General features: G+C 48.2%; 1 non-coding gene and 1 pseudogene across 1 annotated transcript; one reads left to right on the top strand and one right to left on the bottom strand.

Moving 5' to 3' along the window:
• The window catches only part of LOC123356633, a 584,020-nt pseudogene that overhangs the window by 37,899 nt on the left and 519,718 nt on the right, over positions 1 to 26,403 (top strand).
• Positions 3,239 to 3,311, bottom strand: TRNAF-GAA. Its single transcript has one exon. It is a non-coding gene; the product is annotated as a tRNA-Phe (tRNA).

Below are 26,403 nucleotides of genomic sequence, written 5' to 3' on the forward strand. Positions count from 1 at the left end.
CCCCATGCGCTGCCTGCAGCCAGCCCTGCACCCCATGCCCCGCCTGCAGCCAGCCCCTCTCTGCAGCCAGCCCTGCACCCCATGCCCTGCCTCCAGGCAGCCCCATGGCCACAGGTGCCCTGCAGTTCCCAGGGCAGTAACCCTGCACACCTGCTTCAGTGAGGGGGGCAGGGAGCAGCTGGGACCCACACATGTGCACACCCGAGGGTGACCAGACAGCGAGTGTGAAAAATTGGGACAGGGAGTGGGGGGTAATAGGAGCCTAGATAAGAAAAAGACCCCAAAATTGGGACTGTCCCTATAAAATTGAGACATCTGGTCACCCTAGCACAACCCGAGGACTCCCGAGTTCCATTGCTGGGTTTCCTATTGGTTCCACTGCTGGTTGTTTTCCTTTTCCGGTGGGATTCTGGGCAAGTTGCTCCCCCCTCTAGGGCTTCGTCCCCATCAGGCAAATGGGGATTTCGTACCTTCCCGCTATTGGAAAGTGCTGGGAGAATCCCCCAGCCAAAGCTGCTCTGACAGTGCTAAGCAGCATCTGACCATTCAAGGTCGGAGCGCACGGCCCAGTAGGAGTGTTTGGCTCTGGGGTTTCACTTCAGCCCAGTCTAGAGAGAGGGGCCCAGCCATTGGGTTTGGCTCAAGAAGACCAAGTCTCCAATTTGTTAAGGGCGTTTTGAATTCCAATCCTGTGCTCCAAAGTGCTTGGTGTCAGTTGCACATTTTAGAACGATACTCTCCACTCCATTTTCCAACTCATCATTCATACAGTTTACCCACCTCCACTAGGCCCGGAACCCTGCCAAAGAAGGAAAGGGGCTGGTTTTGGGATGATTTGTTCTTGACAAATCCATGCTCACTCGTCCTAAGAATCAAATTATCCTGTAGGTTGGACTAGATGACCTCCTGAGGTCCCTTCCAACCCTGAGATTCTATGATTCTAGGTGCTGCTGGCAAACTGATTGTTTAAGAATGTATTCCAGTATCTCTCCAGCTATGGAAGTGAGGCTAGCAAGTCTGCAAGTCCCAGGGGTCTCTTTGTTACCCTTTCAAAGATAGGTCCTGTCTTGTTCATGGATGGGAAGATGTTCTTTTTCAGGGATCACTGACGAGAACGGGGGCACAACACCTGGTTTGTTAAGGCCACAAAAATGGAGGCAGGAACCTCTTCTCTCCTGCTGGCAAAGAACCCCAGGTACCGAAAAGACAGAGACTCACATCCCTGAATGGGCTTTAGAAAAGGCAATGGTTAAAAAGTTTGGCCCCGATCATTTCTTGTTTCCACAGACTAGACATTTTAGCAAACTTTAGAATTCCTTGGTGCTAAACACCGTGAAACTCCCCTTTCTCCTTCACAGAGGGCTTTATCGCCCCTTATCTCACTCAGGTTCACGACTACCCAGAGTTCGAGAACTGTCCCTGTTCCCATTGGGCAGATGGGGAGGAGCCTGAGGTATAGAGAAGGGAAGTGACCTGTCACCAGATGGATCAGACTGAACAGGTTTCAAACCTCCAGGAGGCTCTTACCTTCTAAACAGGGATGGCTGTTTTCTAGTAAAATCACTACAAGGGAAGGAGAAAACTCGAAACAGGTTCCTCCTGGCGCTCACGTCCGTGAACCCGAATACTCTCTCAGTCCTCAAAGAGAGACCTGGAGAAGGAGACTCGCTGCAGCAAAGCCGCAGGGGTCTCTGAGGTCTCCCTGGCCCCTCGCTCCTGTCCTGCCTGGCTGATGTCAGCATCTCTCTGTGAGGTCACCACCTCCCCACCACCTTGGACCAATAGTCTGAGGTCCTGCAAAAGGCCTTTGTGATGTCACTGACACACCCCTCCCTTGCTGGGCTAATGTCCTGCCCCTGGCCAGGCCCTTTGGAGGTTTGAGCTACTCCCTGAGGATCACCCCACTCCAGGAGCGTTCGTTCTAGGCAGCAAGCCGGCTAGACAGGGAAACATCAGACGCTGCTCCCAATGCTACACTCAGTTTTTCAGAAATGAGTCAACTTTATGGCCAGAAGAGACCATTAGAGCATCTAATCTGACCCCCTGCATATCACAGGCCTCCCGTATGAGACAATTGCTACTTTTGGGGCAAACACATTCCAGAAAGGCATCTAGTCTTCATTAAATGACATCAGGAGATGGAGAATCCACCACTTTCCTTGGTAGCTTGTTCCCGTGGTGAATCATCCTGACTGTTGAATATTTGTGCCTTAGTTGTAATATGAATTTGTCTCTTTTCATCTTCCAGCCATTGGGTCTTGTTATTCCTTTCTCTGCTAGATTAAAGAGCCCTTTAGTACCCAGTCTTTTCTCTCCATTAAGGCCCTTCAACACTTCAGTGAAGTCACCTTTCAATCTTCTTTTGATCAGCTAAACAGGTTGAGCTCTTTCAATAGCTCACTAGAAGGCATTTTTCTCCAGCCCTCAGAACATTTGGTGGCTCTTTGCTGCCCCAAACTCTAATTTCACAACATCTTTTTCACATGAGGACACCAAAACTGGAGGCTATTCCAGTATCAGTCTCACTGATGCCGTGTCACCTCCTGTGACATTATTGACATAATCTGTAACTGTATAGATCACCGTTGCAACCACTGTTCTATATTTGCAGCCAATATTGTAGAAAGGCTGTTGTGTAAGGGGTCTATGGAGAGGTTCTGATTGGCTGATAATGATGCCATCTCTAGATGTGTATCATTTTTGTAGTTGACATTATGAATATTGGTTCTGTGCTGCCCGTATTTCAAACTTGTGCTCTGCTTCTGGGGAACATCCCAGACAAGTTGGTGTCAGTTCTGCCTAGCCGGCTTAATGCAGGTTAGGCAAATGTGAGAACCACTACACTACAGAAACTCCATTACAGTGCACTGCCCTGCCCTGCCCTCAAATTCCCTGCACTTTGGTGGTGCTCTCCCTGGCACACACTGATGGACGAACCTGGAGAAACTGGCAGCAGCTCCTTGATGGGTCAGCTGGAAGAACAGAGGACTTGAGCCAGGGATCAGGAAGTCATCCGTACATCACCTTTGTGACTCTAGCTTGAAGGGGAGTTTGTTTTTCTTCCCCTTGCTGAGAAGCAGCAAGAGAAGAAAGAAAGGTCAGGTGAGCCAACTGGGTGCAGAAGCCAATGCTGCCTTATCCTGCAGTGAAGCCCAAAATGAAGGACTTGCGTTGAGTAGAGGCAGTGCTGTGCTTCCAGGAAAGAGCCCACTGCTGCAGGAAGAGGGATGAAACAGTCTGCTGAAGCCTGGGATTGAACCAGGGACCTTTAGATCTTCAGTCTAACACTCTCCCAACTGAGCTACTTCAGCATTTGCAGGGGCCCTTTTTGGGCTGCTGCTTCTCACCTTGAAGTTTATTCTCCATAAACCATCTCTCCAGTCAACAATGGCCAATGCAAGACGGACATCACTTGCTATTTTAGCATTTGGAAACGTCATCAACTAGTCTCTGGATCTCTCAAATGCTGCGCTTCAGTTCATGGGGGAAAGGCTAGAGAAGTGACCTTTGAACAAAGGGCCTGGGGTTAACATCCTAACGCTGTCTGTCTCCGACTGTACCACTATTTAATACCGGCCCACCCTGTGCTGGTGAGTGCTCCATTTCTAGATGTTAGTACATTTCAGTTACTGTCAAAATTAAAAGTTTCTATATGCTTAGAAGAAATGATTTTTTCATTTGCTTATATACGGCATGAATAAATGCAGATTTACACATCCTAGCATGAACATTTATTGTCTTATATGATAGAGAAAATCATGCCTCCAGATTGTGCATCGAAATGATGAAATGAGCTACAAATGCAATAAAAATAAGGTATTCAATGGTTTAACATATGGAGCGGGGCTGGGGGGTTCCGAAGACACGTCTTGCCTGGGACGCTACTTGGTCTAGGGGAGGCCCCATCAGGGAAAGCAGGAGTTAGTCTCACACACCTATTTCCAGGCTGTAATCTGTGGGCACCCTGCTCTGGGGGAGGGATTGCGGCAGCCCAGACTCAGGGCTGGAACAGGCCCCGGATTGAGGGGGTGGCTGCAGGGTTTGCAGCGCTCTGTCGTCTCAGACAATGTGTCTCTCCCAAAGCCTCAGATCTGCGTCCCCAGAAGGCTCCTGTGCTGCCTCCGCTCCTTTCACAGTCTATAGCAAGGAGCAGCAAGGTTGAGGGATGAGCCCTAGGCACTAGGTGGGGGGCAGAGGCTTCAGGAGGAAACCCAGCCCCCAGAGTAGAGGGGGATGGGAGGCTTTTTCTCTCTCCTTAGCCACGGGCTATAGCTCCGAGAGCTCTGTGAAATGCCTCCCCGCCCACAGCCTGGGGAAGGGGAAGGAGTCTCAGGTTCTAGCTCGATTTGGAGGAGGATCACTGGACCCTAGAACCACTCGCTGCCCTTTCCCGGAGAAACCTGTGATGCCCAGAACGGGGCTGAGATAAATGCTGACAGGAGTCAGGAATTGCTCCCCTGGAATAGCAGCAGGACTGGGCAGCTGGAAATCTCCACAAAGGAGCTGAAGCCTTGGTGGGTCAGACATAGATGCCCCAGGTACTGCATGGGGGGCTTAGGTTTGTTCCTGGACTAGAGCAGCGAGAGTTTTATTGCCTCAACATTTCAGTAGAAAAATTCAGACCTAAACTGTGTGTGGTGGGGAGGTCGATAGCGGTTTCTTTGGGTTTGATTTAGTTTGTTTTCTCATTCTCATTGTAAAAGCCTTTGATGATTTTGATGGGAACAATGTTTGTGGAAGGCCAAGGACAAGTAAGAAAAGTTAAAAATCTGCGTTGGAGTGAGGGGGTCTGTGTGGGCCAGGGCAGGGGTGGAGATTTTCATGGGGAGGGGGTTAGGGAATAAATGAGAGGCTTTTGCGGGAACACAGGGGGATGTTTTGCAGTTTAACCTCCCCACTTCCCTGTGCTGCTGCCCAGCTCAGACCCCACTGACACCCCTGTGACGAAGTGGGAATTTTCTGGATGTTTTGTTTGCATCTTGTGTATACCTCAGTTTCCCCTATTTGTTGCACGATTATCTAGGTTAAAGGTCCAAAATGTGGGGTGCCCCCTGCCAGGGGGATGGAGTAACATTCAGGGGGATGCAGCTAGGCCCGGGCCAGCCCCCATGGGGGGTGGGGAGGGGGAGCCACCCAGCTCCACTCTTGGCTCCAGCCCCAGCTCTGACCCCTGCCTCAGCCCCCTTACTCCTGTCTGTGTCCCTTCCCCCTTAGCTGCGGCCCCACTCCCAGCCACGACTCGGGGGGAGCATGGACGGGGGTGGGGGGCATGACCCTGAAGTGTGTTGGGACCACGGATCTCGGTGGTGGGACAAGGGGGTTAAATCTTGGCAGAGACCCCCAAAGGGCAGGTGTGGCTGCTGTCTGGCTGCCTGGGCCCAGACAATGGCCACAAATTCTGTCTCCTAGCAACCGATGGCCGGGGCGCACCTGCTGCAAGAGGCCAGCTGGCTGGGAGGAGTCGGAGAACAAAGAACGAGCTGGAGGCCAGGTGAGCAGGTTGCCAGGGAAACAGGACAAAGGACAGATGAGGGGCAAAGGGCTTGCCTTAGTCGGGCTGTTGGGAGCAAGGAGTCTGCTGGGTTGGGGACTCGAGGGGAGAGCCCAGGCTCTGAGTTCGGGGTCTCCCCAAGATGGAAGTTGCTGAATCTTCCTGCTTCCTGTGCGAACACAGAACTTTCCCAGGCTGGATCCCAGACCCCTAACAAACCTTCTGTTGTACAGCACTGGCTGAGAGTCACTGGTGACTGTGGAAGTTGGGGGTGCAGGACTCCCCTTCGTGGGGGGGTGAGGCTTTCCGAGGTGTCCAATTCAGGTGGACTCACTGCAGGAAGCTCCTGGTGTGGAACAGGGGGGCTGAAAGGTCCAAGGTCAGTCCCAGGAGGTGCTGAAGCCAAGGAGGCTTCCCCCAGTGAGAGCGTCCCCTGGGGGAGTCACACTGACGAATGAGGCTCCTGCCTGGGTTTGACTCAGAGCTGTTCCAGAGCACGGAGCCTGTGTGCCCGTCACAGCCCCCCAGCATGTGACCTACAGGCTCCACTCTGGCAAAGCGCCCTGTAAATCAGAGACAAACTCCCCCCTTCTCCCAGTTACTCTCCCCTGCAGAGAACCCAGAGCAGCTCCTGCCTCGCTGGGTCTCCTGCCAGCCACAGCTGGCCAAGGAGCTGCCCGAGCCGCTCCCCTGGGTCCCTGTGCAGGGGCAGTGTCAGTTCCGACCTCACGAGTACAGTGGTGACTCTCCCTGCCTGTCACGGGGGGATGAGGGCTTGAGTCCCTGAGGAGAAAGCTGGGATTGTGACACCCGTGTATGTCTGCAGCGCAATTAAACCCCACAGCTGTCCCAGGCCGGCTGACTCGGGCTTGCCAGCCTCGGGATCCAGGGGCTGGAGCCCGACCACTGGGACCCTCCCCCCTCGCTAGGTTCAGTGGCCGATATACTGAAGATGAGTTTGTAAGTGGGGAATGTGCACTGGGTGCTGCCACTGGACAGACACTTCCCAGCAGGAGCCCCACCCAGTCAATATGATCTACTCTAAAAACATGTGATGAAAGAAAGTCAGCCTGGGGCTCTGGATTTATCATCTCGCAACGACTCGATTCAACTTGCTCAGGTTAGAAAGTTGGGTTTTTTTATTGTGAGCCTGAAAATTGCCTCCAGTGTGAAAGTCAGAGCGGGATTATTTCACGCTCACGCACCCTTATCACTATTGAAGGAGTAAAGGAACGTGCAAACCAATGAAGCCTTAACATGTCATTTGCATCCTCAAGCCTTGTCCCTGTGGCAGGATCTCAAGGACAGACAGAAATGTTACCCGGTGTCAGGAGGAGAGGAAAGCACTTCCCCTCGTGTATTTCCCCAGGCTGTTGTGCAAGGCAGCAGAGGCACTTTACGGCATTTTCTGTCACCTGATTTTTTTCATCTTGGTGTGGGAGGAAAGACTTAGACCTGCCCACTTTGTGACCCTGTGAATGTGAAGTGACCAAGTGGTGAGTTAACAATGATGCTGTTGCACAGGATTTGATTGGAACCAGAAAACAAAAAGCCCTTAAAGTGGAACTCTTGGGTGAATAGAACGATCTGATTTGTATTCAAGCTTGGAAGGCAATAGATTGTTACATCGGTCAGAACAGCCTGGTTTGGTTTGGTTTGGTTGGTTCATGGGTTGGCTGCTTTCCCTGATAAATTGCAGAGGCTTCAGAGAAGAGCCACAGGAATGATTAAAGGCTTGAGCAGGGAGAAGAGTTTAAAAACAAACCGAACCTTCCCTGCTCCTGCCGGCTGTGACTGCTGAGGACATTTTCCTTCTCTACTCCAGGGTCTCTCTTCTGCCAGATTCTCAGCAAGTCAGGCCCCCTGCAGACTATGGCAGAGCAGTTTGGTAATAGGCTGCAGGACTCACAATGTAAGAGTACAGCTGCTGTAGCACCTTGACTGACCACGGGCTAAATCCTGCAGCCCTGGCAGCCCAGGATAACCTCCCACTGATGGTGATGGGAATTCAGCCTTTGTAACGATCTGCTGGTACCTGAGCTCTCAGATGTGAATTAAACTGGGGGCAGACACAGCTCTATCCAAACAAGTGAAGGATGTAAGTGAAAGAGCAAAGCTGGCCCTGGGGAGCTGTTGCAGTCCCAAAACCACAGCTGGAAGGGAGAAGAGGGAAAACACCTGGAGCAGCACCGAGAAAAGGAAGTTTGTCAGGGAGACCAGGAGCAATACATGTGAACTGAAGGAGTGCTTTCTCCTCTGTGCCGACAGGTTTGAATTGTGTTACTTTACTATAAGATAAAACTTCAAAAGATCCTGCTCTAATTTCAGGAGGGGTCTGTAACCATAATCAGTCTCTGTAGAAGTGGGACTTTCAAAATTCCCAAGGAATTTAAGGGGTGGGATTCACGGTTGGTCACCTGAGGTCAGTGCAGTAGAGTTCAAATGGAAGACCAGAGAGGCGAGAACAGGGATTGTGGGACACCTCCCGGAGCCCAATCACAGCGCTGGAATTGACCAGGGTGTCTACACTGGCACCATGGTGCTGCAGCCCCGACGCAGAAGCTGTACGCCTCTCGTTGGGGTGTTTTTTACAGTGCTGCAACTGCGCAGTTTCTGTGCACTAAGTGGCTTGGCAGTGTGCACACCTCAGATGTTACAACACAGAACCAGTGACTCTTCTGCTTTACTGTGCAGAAACTTGCCAGTGTAGACAAGGCCGTCAATGGCTTACATAACGCAAACCTGGTCATACTGGGTCAGACCAATGGTCCATCTAGCCCAGTGTGCTGCCTGAGAGTGACCAGTGCCAGATGCGTCAGAGGGAATGAACAGAACAGTCTTACTGGCCTGCAAGATGAGGCTCTTTCACCATTGCCTTTAACTTCATTGTTGTCATTCCTACTTATCCTATCTCACCACAACTCCCCCATGGTCTCTGGGCAAATCAGGTGTGAACCACTCCCGTGATACAGGCCTGTTCCAATCCAACTGAATTGAGGCAGTCTTTGGGCCAATGTCAGTTTGGAAAAGGCCCACTTACCCCTGCAGGCTTCTCAAAGCATCTGTTGCTGTGAACAGCATGGAGTGCGGATGTGTGAACCCCAAAGACATCAAACATGAAAGAAACACAAGGCCAGTGCTGAGGAGGTTTCCAGAGCCAGGCCTGCGGGTTAAACAGCTGTGCTCAACAGGAAAAGGGGCCTCCGCACCTATAAAAACAACTGGTTGCAAAAACAAAGCAAAAAATTAAATAAATTAAAAAAAAAAAACAAATGTAAAAAACCAACCCAGAAAAGCTCCCAGCAGACACCCATCACCATTTTGGATTTTGACATCTCCTGCCTGGTTTGACGTCTTTGCTTGGCAAACAAGAGACCTGGGAAATTCTGTGGCTGTTACCCTCGAACTGGGTAAAAGGTTACACCTCTTGTCTTGAGTAATTTTCCTCCTAGTAGAAGATTTATTTTAAAAGGTATCAAAGTAAATTCCATTTGAAATAGAAATAACTACAGTCTATCCTGGGTCTCTATTCTCGCACATGCTATTTGTCTCACCTATTCCCCCACTCTAATTCCTGTGGAGTGAGGGTTTAATTTCAGGATTAGCCACCATTTCCGATATAGTAGGAGGGGGCAGGGAGAGAACTAGAAGAAAACCTGAATTATATTGTAACACTGAAAGTTATCACAGAATCAGCCTCTTACTTTACACTAATTAACTTCCTGTTTAATTTCATTGTTGCTGGTAACAATTTATTCAAAGATTACAAAATATAAACCCATAGGGCAGTTTTCTCTTAATTCCCATTTCCACCCACTCAGCTTTGTGTGAAGTCACATTCTACAATAACCCAGGAGCCTACCATTTCTGTGAGTTCACTTCTCCCTGGGGCTTCTCCCGTAAGTGTGGGTGGAAGGGGTCTCACACTATGGGGGAAGGCTGCATCATGAGAAAAACCACCTGTGCTCTATTTTCACACTTTCTAATCTTTCAAAATAGCAGGAAGCAGGGAAATGATACTAATCCTTCAGACTCAAGAGCAAAACTAAGAGACCAAACCACAGACTCTGGACTCAGCATTCATGTATCCTGCAGTCTGAACTTGGAATCTGATACATTCCCTCATTGGCTACCATCATTTGCACAGCAGGGAAGTGCTTCTTGTCCAACAAGGCAGCCAGATTGGGACCCACAGGCATGGAATGGCTCTGAAGGAATCAGCTGTTTCTCTCTGTGCTTCATGAAACTTTGGATCCAAATGGTAAAAGCTGGTTGTTCCCAATTTAATAGTGGTGTCCTTTAGGAATGTCCCAGTTAACTAGCAGCAAAGAATCCTGTGGCACCTTATAGACTAACAGACGTTTTGGAGCATGAGCATGCATCTGACGAAGTGGGTATTCACCCATGAAAGCTCATGCTCCAAAACGTCTGTTAGTCTATAAGGTGCCACAGGATTCTTTGCTGCTTTTACAGATCCAGACTAACACGGCTACCCCTCTGATACTTGACACCACTTAACTAGGGAGCAGGGTTCTAAAAATAGTTTACCTGGGCCACAGGTCACCATAGCTTCCATCTCTGGGGTGAAAATCAACCACTCGTACAGGCGATTTCTACCTGAGTTCTTGTCAAATCTCTGACCTCACTTAGAATAATTTTACACTTCTCTGGTGTAGAATTCTTCACCAGCCACACAACAGATCAGTAGCGACAGTGAGGTACAACTCCCCCAACTATGCTCTTTTATTTCTTTAATCTGGAGGCACAGATTTAAATTAGGGACTAAATTCAGTATCCCTGTAAGACACCAAAAGTCATATATATATTAAAAATAGGTATCTTTCTGCAGCTATAGCACATTCAACACTCATTTCATTTTCTACACATTTGCAGCACGTCCCAGGGGTGAGCTGAAGACAAATGTCATTTCCATTTTTCCTATCCCTACCTACATAGGGATTGTATTTCCCAAATAATAGGCAACATGCACCTAATTACAAAGGAGATCTCTTCAGAAGCGACCTCCTGCAGGGCCTGAGCCACAACAGCTTTGGTAGTGAAATACATGGGTATTTTGCTTAGTTCCAAATCAGTCACTAGGGAATCCTCTTCCCAGCCCTTTAGAAAAAATACTGACCTAACCAATTGAACAAATGGGGGATTGGAATGGTGGTGGGGAATAAGGGAATCCCTCTGTCTTACCCTAACTACGTCTCTTGCTACAGCGGGTGAAATGACATTTTCCCCTATCCCTGCCCTCTTCCTGCTCTTTGATATAGTTCAATATATTTTAAGTGCGGAAAATATCTGCTCTGCAGCACAACCTGAAGCAACATCAGAGCAACTGGGGAAAAAATTGTTTCTGAAGGGAGAACTTGATGACTAACAATTGCTGTGAAATGGGGGAACAGTATAACCGTGATGCTCAGGGTTTGTTTAGACTAGGAAAAGTGATGGAGTTTAGGTCAGGTCAAGGGAAAGCTAATGCCAACCCCTGCACCTGGGCTGCATCTGCTCTACAACTAAAATTGTCTTTTTACACCAAGATCACTAACTTGAGCAGCCAACACCACGTACAGCCCTAGAGGATGTCAGGCACAGGTAGTTTTAGCCTCCGTGTAGGTTGTTGGGAATCAAATCTCTCTCTCCCACCTGGAGCTGATGCACATTCCTGGCTGGAGGGACACACACTCCGACGACTCAAAGGAAAGCAGTTGATAGAAAAAAATGACAGGACTGACCCCAAAGAAGGGTGAGCTGCAAAAGGCAGAAGCAGGGAACTCATATGGGGAACTCAGAGACCACAGTGAAAATGGTGCAAAGATCACTATGTGAGAATTAGCAAATGTGATCTTTTTAAAAAAAAAAAATCTTTGGCCTGCACTAGTTAAGGGATTTGTTACAGTTCTCTCTCATGTGGAATTTCTGATGTCTAATAAGGTTTGAGCTCTGATTGAAGCTTTTCCCACACTCACAGCACGTGTAGGGTCTCTCTCCTGTGTGGATTCGCTGATGAGAGTTGAGGGCTGAACTATCAACGAACCATTTCCCACACTCAGAGCATCCATAAGGTCTCTCTCCAGTGTGGATTCTCTGATGTGTGATAAGGTATGAGTTCCGACTGAAGCTTTTCCCATACTCATGGCATGTGTAGCGTGTCTCTTCCAAGTTGATTCTTTCACATGTAATAAGGTCTGAGTGGCTACTGAAGTTCTCCTCTGGCCTGTGCTGAGTCTCACAGGCTTTTGCTTTTTCTGGGAGTGCACAACTCCCGGAAACATTCCCTTTGGATCTTCCTGATAATGTCTCATATGGTTCTCCTTGCTCAGCATCTTCCTGTTGGGGTTTCTCCTCCTCATTCTCTCTCACCTTCCCATCAGCTGATGGGAGACAGAGAGAATCCAGACACAGGTCACTCCCTGCACCTGAGAGAAAGGAAATATCAGTGAGAGGAATGGAAAAAGGGGGGAACAAACCAAAATATGTGGAGGAGAGATCAGTCCTATCAGGAGATGATTTTCCCCAAACCCTTCCCCAGAGGAGAGAGGAAGGGATCAGTTTTGATCCACATCTCACCAGAACGCTCAGGGGAAAGCGAGATGGGGAGGGACCTGCTGCTAGTTGTCAGTCAGAATAGGTGGGAAGCCATGAGTGACATCTGCCATAATGATTCCACATCTGCAGGGAACAATCCTGAACTTGGAGAGCTCACAGGGTCTTTGTAGGGCATCCCAAATGTTTCCTGCATTCCCACACAGTTGTTGAGTTGATTTAACCAAGTCCTCACCTGGGAAGGCAGCTCTTGGAAGCACTTCTTTCTCAGAGCCCTGGAGGTCCGGGACCCACGGCTCTTCCCCTCGTTCCAGCTGCGAGATCACATCAGGTTTGGAAATTGGAAACCCTACTGCAGGCAAAGAAAACAAGGGAGGTCAGTGGAATTTGTGGGATACTTGTCACAAAGAATAGTCCATGGTTTTAACCCCAGCTCATTTTTAAGCAGTAACATCCCAAGGCCAGCTTCCTTGGCTCCAAGTGGCAGGAGAGTTGTTATTATAAATCATATTCATTACCTTAGTGCCTAAGGACCAACTAACAGTGGGTCTCCGTTGTGCTAGGCACAGTACAAACCCAGAATAGTAGCTGGCCCATGCCCTGAAGAATTTACCATCTAAATAGACAAGAGAGACACAGAATGGGGGAAGGGGTAGACCCCACTGTTAGAATAGAGATATTCAGGCCTGCCTGTAAAGCTGATGCTTTAAGAACTTACTGTCGGATTGTTTTGCATAAGAGTGTGGGAAACTGACATGCAAGTCTCAAGGATGAGGCTCGTTCTTATCTGCTGGGAGGCAATAACAGAATAATAAATTAAAGGGTTGGCCAGGATGTTAAATAGCCAATGAAGTTACAGCTGTGCTTGTCTGTACCTTATTAACCAATTAGCAATTGCTTGATTGCTTGCTTTAAGTGTATAAAGATGTATGCTGGAGAGAAATAAAAGGACTCTGCTTTAAATCATATTGGTGGTCGAGCTCTGTCCACGCACGCCTGCGCTGCAACAAATGGTGACCCCGACGTGATTCGTATCGAATGAAAGTGTCGGTGGCCTGACCCAGGCGGAGAAGCCCAGAGGCGAACGGCCAGGAGCCTGAGCCCAGAGGCGGGGAGTGCTTATCCGACGTGACTCGTATCGAGTGATGATAGTGTCGGGAGCCTGAGCCCAGAGGCGAACGGCCAGGAGCCTGAGCCCAGAGGCGGGCGGCTGGGAGCCGCGGCGGGGAGTGCTTGGGAAGCCCCCGGACTCCGACGTGATTCGTATCGAATGATGATAGTGTCGGGAGCCTGAGCCCAGAGGCGAGTGGCTGGGAGCCTGAGCCCAGAGGCGGGGAGGAGCTGCGGCGGGGAGTGCCGGAGAAGCCCGCGAGCGTCCGAAAAGAGAGACGCACCTGAGCCCTGAGGAGAGCGGCTATAAGCCGCGGAGGAGAGGGGCGGCTATAAGTCGCGGAGATAAGCGGCGGCTACAAGCCGCGGAGGAGAAGGGCGGCTATAAGCCGCGGTGGATAAGGGCAGAGCAGCTAACGTGAGTACCGCTGTATCAGCTGAAGAAAAGATAACACAGAAGCCTTTGTTGTACATTATGAACCGACAGGGGAAAAGAATCTCCCCTGCTGCACTGATTCACTTATTAAGAAGAGAGGGGGAGTTGTGGAGGCTCCTCCTGACCGGCCTTCGGGCACAGGACGAGGAGGTGCTCCGCTGCAAGCGAGCCCTGGACGGGAGGTTTGAGCCTGGGACAGTGCTGGGAAAACCATTGTGCTTCTCCGGTATGAGCAGCGATAGCTGACACAGGATTTACAGATTAAAAGAAGCCAAGCAGGGAAGGAAAAGGAACAGCATGAGTTAACAAGGCAAGAAAGCTCATTCCTTTTTTTTTGGCCCAGCCAAGGACATTGCTTGCAATTAAGACTTGGCGAACGGCCAAGAGAAAGGGGGGGGCTTGACTGTGCTCAGGCCGCTGGAATAGCTGTAAAACTCGGCCTGGCATTACCGGAATGTGTCAGATTTTTTTTCTTATGGGTAAAGAAACGCTACAAAAAAGACTGACTGCTTGGACCCATGATTTTTACTGCAGAAAGACCCCTCCACATTAGAAGAATTTTCCTACTGATGATTGGCCTAATTTTTTTTTTAGTTCCATTGTGCTTTTAAAGAGCAGCAAAAAAGGACAAGGTAACGTGCTGGCTAATTTTTTCCTTGTCCACTGCAGCCCCCACGTTTTGACTATTTCCCCCGTAGAAGCTGAACCACGACGGTGGTGAAAAAGGAGAAAAAATACTTACAGTATTGACATTGCCAAAGTTCAGAAATTTTTGATTAAAAAGACATTGAGAACTGACCCTGGTGAAGAAATAAAGAATTACACACTGGCAGGACGAAATTTGTGGGACTTATGTTTGGAACTGTGGTATTAATTGAATTTCGGGGTTTATTCTACAGGCTGCGCCCTGTGTTTTGGATAAATCCTTCAGTATGTATAGCCCACCCTAATTGGATTGTAAATGATATGTTCTTATTTTATTGAGGCTGAGAAAGCATTGCCGTGGGAGCTAGTATGTTTGAATTTTTGAATGGCCAGCTGATGGCCATTCGGAGTGATTTTGAGCACCAGGATAGCCCACTGCCCTTACAGATATATTAGGAGTACCATTTGATTTGGGGTTGTAGAGATATATTTGGACACTGTTTGGTTGGAAGTGTGAGTATTTGCAGTGCCCCTCCCCAGCATGTAAACCAGTTGAGTTGGGGGGTGAGGGCTTTTACATACTGAACCCTGCCGGGTTCATGGGGAGGATGATTGTGGAATTAATTGCCCCAGCTTTTTAGAGTTTTATTGTTTGTTGTTTTTCAAGTTTGAGAAAACTCAGCCAAAAGGTTTGTTGAGTATTCTCAAGGGGGGAATTGTGGATTGTTTAGGCATAAATTTAGGTAATTTGGGAGAATGGCTTTGAATTTTAGGAGTAAGCTAGGAAGTAATTGTATTAATGTAAATGATTTACCTGATGAAGTAATTTTTTTGTTTTGCCTGCTAGCTATATAGGGTTTTGGTATATTTTAAGTAATGATTAATTGCCCAGTAGGGGTAGTTTTGTTTTTGTTTTTTAGATATTAAAGAAAATTGGTGTTAGCTGTATAGCATTTAATGTACCATGTAATTATTTATGAATTGCATGGTTATGGATAAGCCTTATAGATTGAGGAAGTATTATTTGGCTTTTAGTTTTGTTTTGCTTAATTGGTTATTGTTAATTTTTTATGTGTTTTTGGAATAGAGGGGAGAATTTCCCTATGCTGCCTTGGTGGAAAATCACAGCTGCATGATTACGAGAACAGAGGGATGAGATAATGTTGTTATGAGAAAGTAGGGAACTGCCAGAGCGAGGCAAAGGCCAGGTGGCCTAATTGGATCAGATACGGTGCATGGGAATGGGAAGACAGTAAGCAAGGTGGATTCCGGCGAAGTGGGTCCGGCCTTGGCTGATTTTGGCGCAGAGTGCCATAAATACTACGGCCTTTTGCTTGCCCCATGTTGCTGCAGTGGAAGCCCTTATTGGAAATCTGCTTTGTGGCTGTTTGCATATTGGCAGAACCCTCCTGGCCCCTTGGGCCACTTGCGTTACCTGGAGGAGGGATGTATAGGTAAAAATAGGGCACTGCGGAAGATATTGTTACGGTTTAGTTAGGCAGCTGGTGTTTAGATTTGCTTTTAGTTTTGCTGTGTATAGATTGTAGTAATGTGATGCTATAAGTTGAAAATGTTTTGCTGTGCCTTCCTTTTTTTTATTATGAGAAAAGGGGGGAAGTGTCGGATTGTTTTGCATAAGAGTGTGGGAAACTGACATGCAAGTCTCAAGGATGAGGCTCGTTCTTATCTGCTGGGAGGCAATAACAGAATAATAAATTAAAGGGTTGGCCAGGATGTTAAATAGCCAATGAAGTTACAGCTGTGCTTGTCTGTACCTTATTAACCAATTAGCAATTGCTTGATTGCTTGCTTTAAGTGTATAAAGATGTATGCTGGAGAGAAATAAAAGGACTCTGCTTTAAATCATATTGGTGGTCGAGCTCTGTCCACGCACGCCTGCGCTGCAACAACTTACGAGTATTTTTATCACTTAGCTAGTTACAGGAGTATGAAAACAAAGAATCAAAATCTCAGTCTGCCTGTGTCTGGGCCTTCTCTCACTAGGATAGTCTGAGGCCTTGTTCTTAGGCTAAGGCCTTTGGCTAAGCAGCAGGGGCAGCCATAAGCTGGGAAACATAGCGTCACATCCTCACATCCCAAACCAGTCACACTGAAATAAGGTGCTATTGGGCTGTTAGGAAGATGATCCTGTCCTGATAGTGCCCATTGCCACCAGATATAGAAACAGATCTTAAGATGGTTAAAGAAAACTTAGTTTGACAGCAGCCTGTCTGGCAAGAAATCCCTTATCAATGGTTGTGGTTGTGAAACCCTCATTTTTGTATTGTTCTATCTTTATGGTGCCCACTTCTCTGTTGTTAATCTGTCTGGTTCTTTAATTGTTTCTACTGCTGTATAATTAATTTTGCTAGGTGTAAGTTAATTAGGGTGGTGGGATATAATTGGTTAGAGAAGTATGTTACAATATGTTAGGATTGATTAGCTAAATTTCAGTAAATTGATTGGTTAAGGTATAGCTGAGAATACTACTATATAAACTGGGACAAATAGGAGGGGGAAGAGAAATTGGAATCATGTTTGTTAAGGGGGGGGAAGGGGAACAGAGGCACAGGCAAGGCTCTGCGGCATCAGAACCGGGCAGGGGCACACGTGGTAAATGGTCTGTGGTGTCAGAGCTGGGCAGGGGCACGCGGGGTAAACGGTCTGTGGTGTCAGAGCTGGGAAGGGGAATGTGACAGGTTGGGTCACAGAAACCCCCTTGGAACTGCCACTTGATGTGCGGAGACGACCTCTGAGCCCATTTTCCCTGCCAGCTTGGGACTCCAGTGCCCTGTCTCTCTGAGCAGGGCACACCCAGCCTGCTGCAACACAGACCCAGGTCCGAACCACATCTCCCAAAAGCTGCAGACTCAACTGAAAACAGTTTAAGAAGTGCTCCTCTCTCCAGCACCCTTCTGGTCTTTTGCTGCTTGCTGTCTGCGTGACAAGAACCAGGGAAGTGGGAGGGTGAAGGGAAAACCCTCTAACAAATGGACATGACCTGATAACCAAAAGGTAAGCCTTAGAGGAAGGTTTTAATACACTTTGGAATGGATCAGGGATTCCCATGAGGACTGAGAGGGAGCGATGGTAAACACGCATTTAGATTCTTTTCTTGTTTTATATCTTTTCCCCATAAGGCTGAACCTCTGGCACTGTCATGGATCCATAGGATCTGTGCAATGCCCTGGCTTTTAAACAGTCCTTGGGAGGTGCCCCTTTAGTGCACTAGACCCCCAAGGGCTCCCACTCTTCCACAAGGACAGGCCACTCCGCTTCAACACCTGAGAATGAGCCACTTCCTCGGTGCCCTTCCTGCACACTCCTCTCCACTTCTTCCTATTACTCTCAGCCAGCACCACCTGCCGGCACCTTGGGAGATTCTTGTGTTCCCTCTTCACCTCTCACTACCTTGTCCCCCCATGCTGCTTCTTAGCTCTAGCCCTGCACACACCCTCCCCATGTCCTGGCACCCTACAATTATCTACTCCCCCCTTCTCCTCCCCTCCCACAGCTCTGTTCTCCCTTCACCCGTGGGGTCCTGAATGGCAACATTATACGCTCTCCTATCAAAATAGGAGCTCATCTGACTGTCACACAAGCCATGCATGAGTCACACACCCATTTACTCAATTTAGAATTCTACAGGTGGCGTATTTTCCTCTTAAAATGAGAAAAAGGCATGAAAGCGACAGTTATTAATGTAGATATTAATGTAGCCAATAAGGATACATTAAATGCAATTTTAAAATGACTGACGGCACCAAAAAGTCACATGTCCAAAAATGATACTAGTGGGTGGGAGATAAGGGAAAAAAAGGGGGGCAAGGAAACTTGTCAAAACTTGGATGATGAATAAAGTTATTACTACTCAGGTTCTTCAGAGACCCCCACAGCTTCTAATAACCCAGGGGACAGGACTCCTTACCCAGGGAGGTCACTGTCTCATAGTTCTCCTGCATGACATCCCTGTAGAGGGCTCTCTGAGTGGGGTCCAGCAGAGCCCCCTCTTCTGTGGTGAAATACACAGCCACCTCCTTGAAAGTCACCGCCCCCTGAAAGAGCAAGAGTCCAACACTCAGTACCTGCTGCCCCACTCACAATCCCACTATTCACGGAACAGCAGCACCAAGTAAATGGAAGCTCCGGGAGGCACATGTTAACAGAGTCCCACCCCACCTTGCCTAGAGCAGCCAGGAGGCATCAGAGGGTAGAAAGAGAGAACCTTTGTGTCTCCCAGATGACAGACGGAGGCAGGGTCTTCACATTTATCACATACCTACTAGCCAGAGCTTGATATAGGAGATGGGGCTGTCTCTGGACCCTGCTGGTGTCTCCCTGGTAGGAATCCCAACACTCTCCAAATAAAATATATGGAAGAAAGGGGAAGTCAATAGTAAAGAATACAAGTTAGATCAATGACCAATTAATGAAAATAAGAAGGAAGTTTTTAAAAAGTATATTAAGTTCAAAATTAATTCCTAACAATGGTAGTGGCAAATTACTAGATGGAAATGGCAGAATTATCAAAATAATGCAGAAGAGGTAAAAGTGTTCAATAAATATTTCTCTCCTGGATTTGGAGAGAAACAGATGATGTAACTCATATAAGACGTTGACGACGACAGTCTTTCCATCCCAACAATAACTCACGAGGATGTTAAACAGCAGCTATTACAGTCAGGCATGTTTAAATAAGCAGGTCCAGATAACTTGTATCCAAGAGTTTTGAAAGACCTGGTGGAGGAGCGTGGAGGACTGTTAATGTTGATTTTAATTAGGACTTGGAACACTGGGGAAATTCCAGAATACTGGACTAAAGCTAATGCTGTGCCAATATTAAAAAGTGTAAAAGAGATGACCAAGCTAATTACAAGAGTGTTAGTCTGATACTGGGCAAGATAATAGAGCAGTGAATATGGCTTTAATTAATAAAGAATTAAAGGAGGGTAATATAATTAGTACCAATTAACAAAGGTTCAGACACAACAGATCCAATCAAACTAACGGGATATCCTTATTGCATGAGATCAAAAGTTTGGTTGCAACTAATAGTATTGATGTAATATACCTAGACTTCTGTAAGTTCAGCACAACATTTTGACTAGAAAACTAGAAAGACACAAAATAAACACAACATACATTAAATAGATTAAAAACTATGATTGTAAATGGGGAACCATGGTCGAGAAGATTTCTTTCTAGGGGGTTCCCACAAGGATTGGTTCTTCGCCCTGTGCTATTTAACATTCTTATCAATGACATCGAAGAGAATATAAAATCATCACTGATAAAGTTTGCAGTTGCCACAAAGATCGGGGTTGGTGGTAACTAATGAAGTGTCAGTAGGTTCAGGTTCCAGCACTGGGAGTCTGGGAAGTTTTCCCAGTCCTGGCTAGAGGGTTATTTCCTGTTCTACAAAGAGGGGAAGTTCCATTCCCAACTTCTGTGCCTTGAAATTAGGCCCTGACACTACACCCCACATTCAGCATAGTGGTATGATTATCAAATGATTAGGACATGATTATGATGCATTTTGTGCAAGACGCATCATATGTTCAGTGTCTTTGGAAAAGTTATGATTTGCTGAATATGATTGTCCTATTTGTGTGCACGTATCATGTTTGTATCTGAAGTTATGGATATTGACTCTGTATCTGTATTTCAAATGTGCTTACTCTGGGTAACATCCACAACGAGCCTTTCAGGTACAACAAAGAAGCCAGAAAGTGTTCATGGCTCATCAACAAAGACAATGGACCGTGGAAGAGCTTAGCCTTCCTGTGAATGTTTCAGCCAGCCTATGAGTCATAGAATCATAGAATCTCAGGGTTGGAAGGGACCTCAGGAGGTCATCTAGTCCAACCACCTGCTCACAGCAGGACCAAACCCAACTAAATCATCCCAGCCAGGTCTTTGTCAAGCCTGACCTTAAAAACCTCTAAGGAAGGAGATTCCACTACTTCCCTAGGTAACCCATTCCAGTTCTTCACTACCCTACTAGTGAAAAAGTTTTTCCTAATGTCCAACCTAAACCTCCCCCTCTGCAACTTGAGACCATTACTCCTTGTTCTGTCATCTTCTACCACTGAGAACAGTCTAGATCCATCCTCTTTGGAACCCCCTTTCAGGTAGTTGAAAGCAGCTATCAAATCCCCCCTCATTCTTCTCTTCTGCAGACTAAACAATCCCAGTTCCCTCAGCCTCTCCTCATAAGTCATGTGCTCCAGCCTCCTAATCATTTTTGTTGCCCTCCGCTGGACTCTCTCCAATTTATCCACATCCTTCTTGTAGTGTAGGGCCCAAAACTCGACACAGTACTCCAAATGAGGCCTCACCAGTGCTGAATAGAGGGGAATGATCACATCCCTCGATCTGCTGGAAATGCCCCTATTTATACAACCCAAAATGCCATTAGCCTTCTTGGCAACAAGGGCACACTGTTGACTCATAGCCAGCTTCTCGTCTACCATAACCTCTTGGTCCTTTTCTGCAGAACTGCTGCCCAGCCATTCGGTCCCTAGTCTGTAGCAGTGAATGGGATTCTTCAGTCCTAAGTGCAGGACTCTGCATTTGTCCTTGTTGAACCTCATCATATTTCTTTTGGCCCAATCCTCTAATTTGTCAAGGTCCCTCTGTATCCTATCCCTACCCTCCAGCATATCAACCACTCCTCCCAGTTTAGTGTCATCTGCAAACTTGCTGAGGGTGCAGTCCACACCATCCTCCAGATTGTTAATGAAGATATTGAATAAAACCGGCTCCAGCACCGACCTTGGGGCACTCCACTTGATACCGGCTGCCAACTAGACATGGAACCATTGATCACTACCCGTTGAGTCACGGCTACTATGACTCAGCAGGCCATGCTAGGACATGCGACCAGACCATATGCCACTAAACTCCATTTTGGTACCTCTATTTTTCCACAAACTGGACTGGGAACTGAGTTTGGAACAAAGGGTTCCTGCCATATGGAAAAGCTACATAAGGTGGGGTGTGACATCATCTCTTGGCCTCATTCCGCACACAAGAAAACTCCCGGAAACACCTCAGGAACAAAGACTGAACTGGGGGAAAGTGTTGGTGCCAGGGTAAAGGGATTTCTAGCTTGTATATGGAAACTTGGTGGACTGCTTCTATCATCAGTCAGGGTGAGAAATTGCTAATTCAAATTCTATCCAGATAGTATGTTAGGCTTAGTTTGAGTTTTTGGTTATTTGCTAAGTAATCTGCTTTGATCTGTTTGCTATCACTTACGGCTGGGAAATTGGCTTTTGTCTTCTATCTGTCCTTGAGTGACTCAGGTAAAGCACTCAGGTAGCTTAGTTGGCTGCATGGCGCCACCTGCTGTTGTGTTAGGTGATAACAGGCCCTGGAGAGGCTGGCTGAATCTCCAGCAAATCAGTGTGAGAAGGGCCAGCCTAGCTTGAGGGTTAGAGGGCACAGCGGTTCCCAGAAGCCCCCCAGACTGCACCCCGGGGTGACAACCCATCACACCCTAGAGTACACAAGTCTCAGCAGGTTTGTCACATCCTGTCCCCTCCCATTCCACACCCTAGATAGTTCCTGCCTCCCACCATCCTATACATTTACTGCTCCTCTCCCTCCAACCAGAACGCACCACCAGCTCCCTGAGAATCCCTTACCTGAGCCAGCTCCATTGCAGCCATTTCCTTTCCCCTGGGAGGAGGGGATGATTTGGGGCGAAACGTGGATGTTATTCTGTAGCCTGCCAGGGTGAGAAGGGCAATGTGAGAGAATTCAGACAGGGTTTCTGTCCTTTCCACATGTCAATTCCCCCCAGCATTGTTCCCTGCTAATGGACATTCCAGGTTCTGCCACAGTGTGAAGCACAGAGTGACCGTATCCCAGTACAGGCCTAGCCCCCTCCCACCAGGGTGTGACCCTCTGACACATGGTGAAACCCTCCCAGGAGCAGAGTCTCTCTCTTACACTTATCAAGTTTGCGGGCGATACCAAGCTGGGAGGAGTTACAAGGACTTTGGAGGATAGAACTGAAATTCAAAATCATCTGGACAAACTGGAGAAATGGTCTGAAGTAAATAGGATGAAATTCAATAAGGACAAACCCAAAGTACTCCACTTAGGAAGGAACAATCAGTTGCACACATACAAGACAGGAAATGACTGCCCAGGAAGGAGCACGGCAGAAACGGATCTGGGAGTCACAGTGGATCACAAGCTAAATATGAGTCAACAATGCTACACTGTTGCAAAAAAAGCAAGTATAATTCTGAGACGTATTAGCAGGAGTATTGTAAGCAAGACCCAAGAAGTAATTCTTCCGCTCTACTCCGGACTGATTAGGCCTCAACTAGAGTATTGTGTCCAGTTCTAGGTGCCACATTTCAGGAAAGATGTGGACAAATTGGAGAAAGTCCAAAGAAGAGCAACAAAAATGATTAAAGGTCTATAGAACATGACCTATGAGGGAAGACTGAAAAAACTGTGCTTGTTTAGTCTGGAGAAGATATGATCAGCTTTCAAGAACATAAAAGTTCGTTTCAAGGAGGAAGGAGAAACATTGTTCTTCTTAACCTCTGGACAGGACAAAAAGCAATGGGCTTAAATTGCAGCAAGGAAGGTTTAGGCTGGACATTAGGAAAAACTCCCTAACTGGCAGGGTGGTTAAGCACTGGAATAAATTGCCTAGGGAGGTCGTGGAATCTCCATCGTTGGGGATTTTTAAGAGCAGGCTGGACAAACACCTCTCAGGGATGGTCTAGATCAGGGGTGGCCAACATGTGGCTCTTTAGAATTTAATATGTGGCTCCTTGTATAGGCACCAACTCCGGGGTTAGAGCTACAGGCACCAACTTTCCAGTGTGCTGGGTGTGCTCACTACTCAGCTACAGGCCCTGCCCCCACTCCACCCCTTCCCTCAGCCTGCAATGCCCTTGCTCCATTCCCCCCCCCGCCCCCGAGTGTCTTGCATAGCGTGAACAGCTGATCGGGAGGTGCGAGGAGGAGGTGCTGATTAGTGTGGCTTCCCATGGGTGGGAGGCGCTGGGAGTGGGAGCTGATGGGGGGCTGCTGATGTATTACTGTGATTCTTTGGCAATGTACATTGGTAAACTCTGGCTCCTTCTCAGGCTCAGGTTGGCCACTCCTGGTCTAGATAATACTTCGTCCTGCCTTGAGGGCAGGGGACTGGACTAGCTACCTCTCGAGGTCCCTTCCAGTTCTGTGATTCTATGAACCAAAGCCCAGAAACGAGCAGAATCAAAGGAGTCACTCTGGGGATTCTCCCTGTCATTGTCCCCAAGGCAGCTCTCTCAGGTTAGCTAAGCTGTTTGATGCTCCAGCCTTTATACAGTCTCTCCTGGCAGTGCCCCTTTCATGGGTTGGACCTAGTTTTAGCTTTTGGGAAGTGTGACCCCGGGGGCTCTGAGACTGGGCCTTCTTGCCTCAGCACATCTTGTTTCTTTCTGTGGCTCCCCAATGAGTCCCAATGAGTAGATACTCCTCATACAGACTGTGAACATAAAAATGTGTTTAGTGTTTAGACTTCATTGAATGCTTGTGAGTTGCTGCCTGGGTTAACATCTGACTAGTTGCATTGTGAGCCTCTGTAAATCATCAGACAGGAGACAGACTTTACCTATGTGAAGTGCTGATTGGCAACCGAATGCATTACACCCTGCCTGGCAGTAAAGGCCCATCAACATCAGAGAGACTATTATGGGATGTTAATGAAGACACAAAAAACTATTGTTGTGCTCTTGATTTCCCATTAGCTGAGTTTCCAGGACAGAGCACATGGTAGGAAGGGGATGAAAAACCCCATGCAGAAGGAACTAATGATCTGTATGCTGCTTGGACTCTGGGGGGCAAAGTTTCTAGGCATAAGCACGAGATCCCCAACTGCTTAGCCGGGGTTAGTCCTAAAGAATATGTAGAGCTTGCTTATTATAGAAGCTTCTATTACCTTTGAAATCTAAGACTGCAACTTGTCTGCATCTATCGGATTACCTGCTTTAACTTTGTAAACAACTCTCCTGTCCTTTTAAATAAGTCTTAATACAGGTTATGACAGGACTGGCTACAAGTGTTGTCTTTGTTGGAAGATCTAAGATTCAGTTGACCTAAGGAAGTGACTGGTCCTTTGGGCCTGGCAGTAACCGGAACATTGCTGTGATTCGTGGGGTAAGGCAGTGGTTCTCAACCAGGGGTCTGGGGCCCCCTGGGGGGCCGTGAGCAGCTTTCAGGGGGCTGCCAAGCAAGGCCGGCATTAGACTCGCTGAGGCCCAGGGCAGAAAGCTGAAGTCCCAGCGCATGGGGCTGAAGTCCAGGGCCCTGAGCCCCACCACCCAGGGCTGAAGCCAAAGCCTAAGCAATGTAGCTTTGTGGGGGCCCCTGTGGCCTGGGGCCGCAGGCAGTTGCCCTGCTTGCTGCCCCCTAATGCCAGCCCTGGATTTTATATGCAGAAAACCAGGGATTGAGGCCCACATGGGCAGTGGAGTTTTTATAGCGGGGGGGAGCTCAGAAAGATATATGGGATCACCCAAGGGGACTGTCTGTGATTCCATGTTAATGCTGTTACAGTGCCTGAAGCATTTACACTGGATTCTTGGTTGGTGAAATCTCCATACAGACCTCACACCCAATTTGGGGTTTGTTCCCTGCTTCTTACCAGTCTGCCCGAGGCTGGTGCTCGTGCTCTCGAGTCACTGGAGACAGCGTTACAGAGAGAGGGGCTGTGACTTCCCCACGGTCACTGAACAGGTCTGTGACAGAGCCAGGAACAGACCCTGTTAGCTCCAGAGCCCCGTCACCCGCAGCTTGGGAAGGCCCCCCGAGCACACTGTATTAGGCTGCAGGAAGAGGTGTGCAGGGACTGCAGCTGAGCTGCCCTGCCAAGACAGCCTGTGCATCCATGGACAAACCACCTCGCTGGGGGGTGTCCCCTGGGTCAGGAGAAGTCAGTGTCCAGCCCTGTGGGGCTGTGCTCGTGGCTCATACCTCCAGCACTCACTGCTGCCCCTCCCTTCCCAGCTGCACTGTTCAGCCAGCCCCAGGCCTCTGTGAGGTCACTTCCTCCCGCCCCCACCACCTCAAACCTTCAAACTGGGACATGGTGCACCAGTACCAATCAGAGTGCACTAGTGTAAATTGTGTCTGTACTAAGTGTTTGCACCAGTGCCTAAAACACCAGGGTGGCAGAGATCTTCAGAAACAGCAGTACGGTGGCACTAGAACCTATTTCTAGCTCGGTCACGGACAGCCTGGGTGACCTTGGACACGTCAATGTTTCTCCTCCCAACTTCAGTCTCTTTACCCAGCTGCCCACTCACTGGGGTCTCCTCTCTCTCCAGAGCTGCTCACCACTACAATCTCTGTGGGTGTCCCCAGAGCTAAGGCAGGTCAGCTCGGGAATAGTCTTACAAGGGGGGCTGGGGAGTCTCTTTCCCTGGAAGTTTTTAAGAACAAGTAGGACAAAGCTCTGTCAGAGATAATCTACAGATACTTGGTCCTGCCTCGGCAGAGAGAGCTGGACTTGATGACATCTTGAGGTCCTATCTAGCCCTACATTTCTGGGATGCGATGCAATATATACATATAAAAACACAACATACAGCTGGAGAAAGCTTCCCACCCGCCGGGCTCCCCTCCATCCCAGAGATACACCAGCCTGGGAATGTCTAGGGATACAGATGGTGTATCTCTAACCTGGTCTTAAAGACCTCCAATGAAGGAAATTTCACAGCCTCCCTTGGAAGCCAATGCAAGGCAAACACTGAGCAAAACAACGCTGCACACACACATGCTGGGCTTGGGGTTAACGGGAGAGGCAAGAATTCAAACAATCTGGGTTCAGTTCCCAGTTTTGCCCCAAATTCTCCATGCAAACTTGTTAGACACCGGCAGCTGGCCTGTGCCCACTGCCTTGGGCTCACACGGCTCAGGCTGTGGGGCTGTTTAATTGTGGTGTCCATGTTCTGGCTGGGGCTGCAGTCCAAGGTCTGGCCCCCTCCCACCTCGCAGGGTCCTACAGCCTGGCCCCAGCCCGAGCCCAGACATCTACACTGCAATTAAACAGCCCCTTCGCCTGAGCCCGTGAGCCTGAGTCACTTGGCATGGGCCAGCTGGGGGTTTTTAATGGCAGGGTAGAGATACCCTTGGTGTCTGTGCAGCACCTGTCACA

This window comes from Mauremys mutica, chromosome 26 (assembly GCF_020497125.1).
Source record: "Mauremys mutica isolate MM-2020 ecotype Southern chromosome 26, ASM2049712v1, whole genome shotgun sequence".
Lineage (NCBI taxonomy): Eukaryota > Metazoa > Chordata > Testudines > Geoemydidae > Mauremys > Mauremys mutica.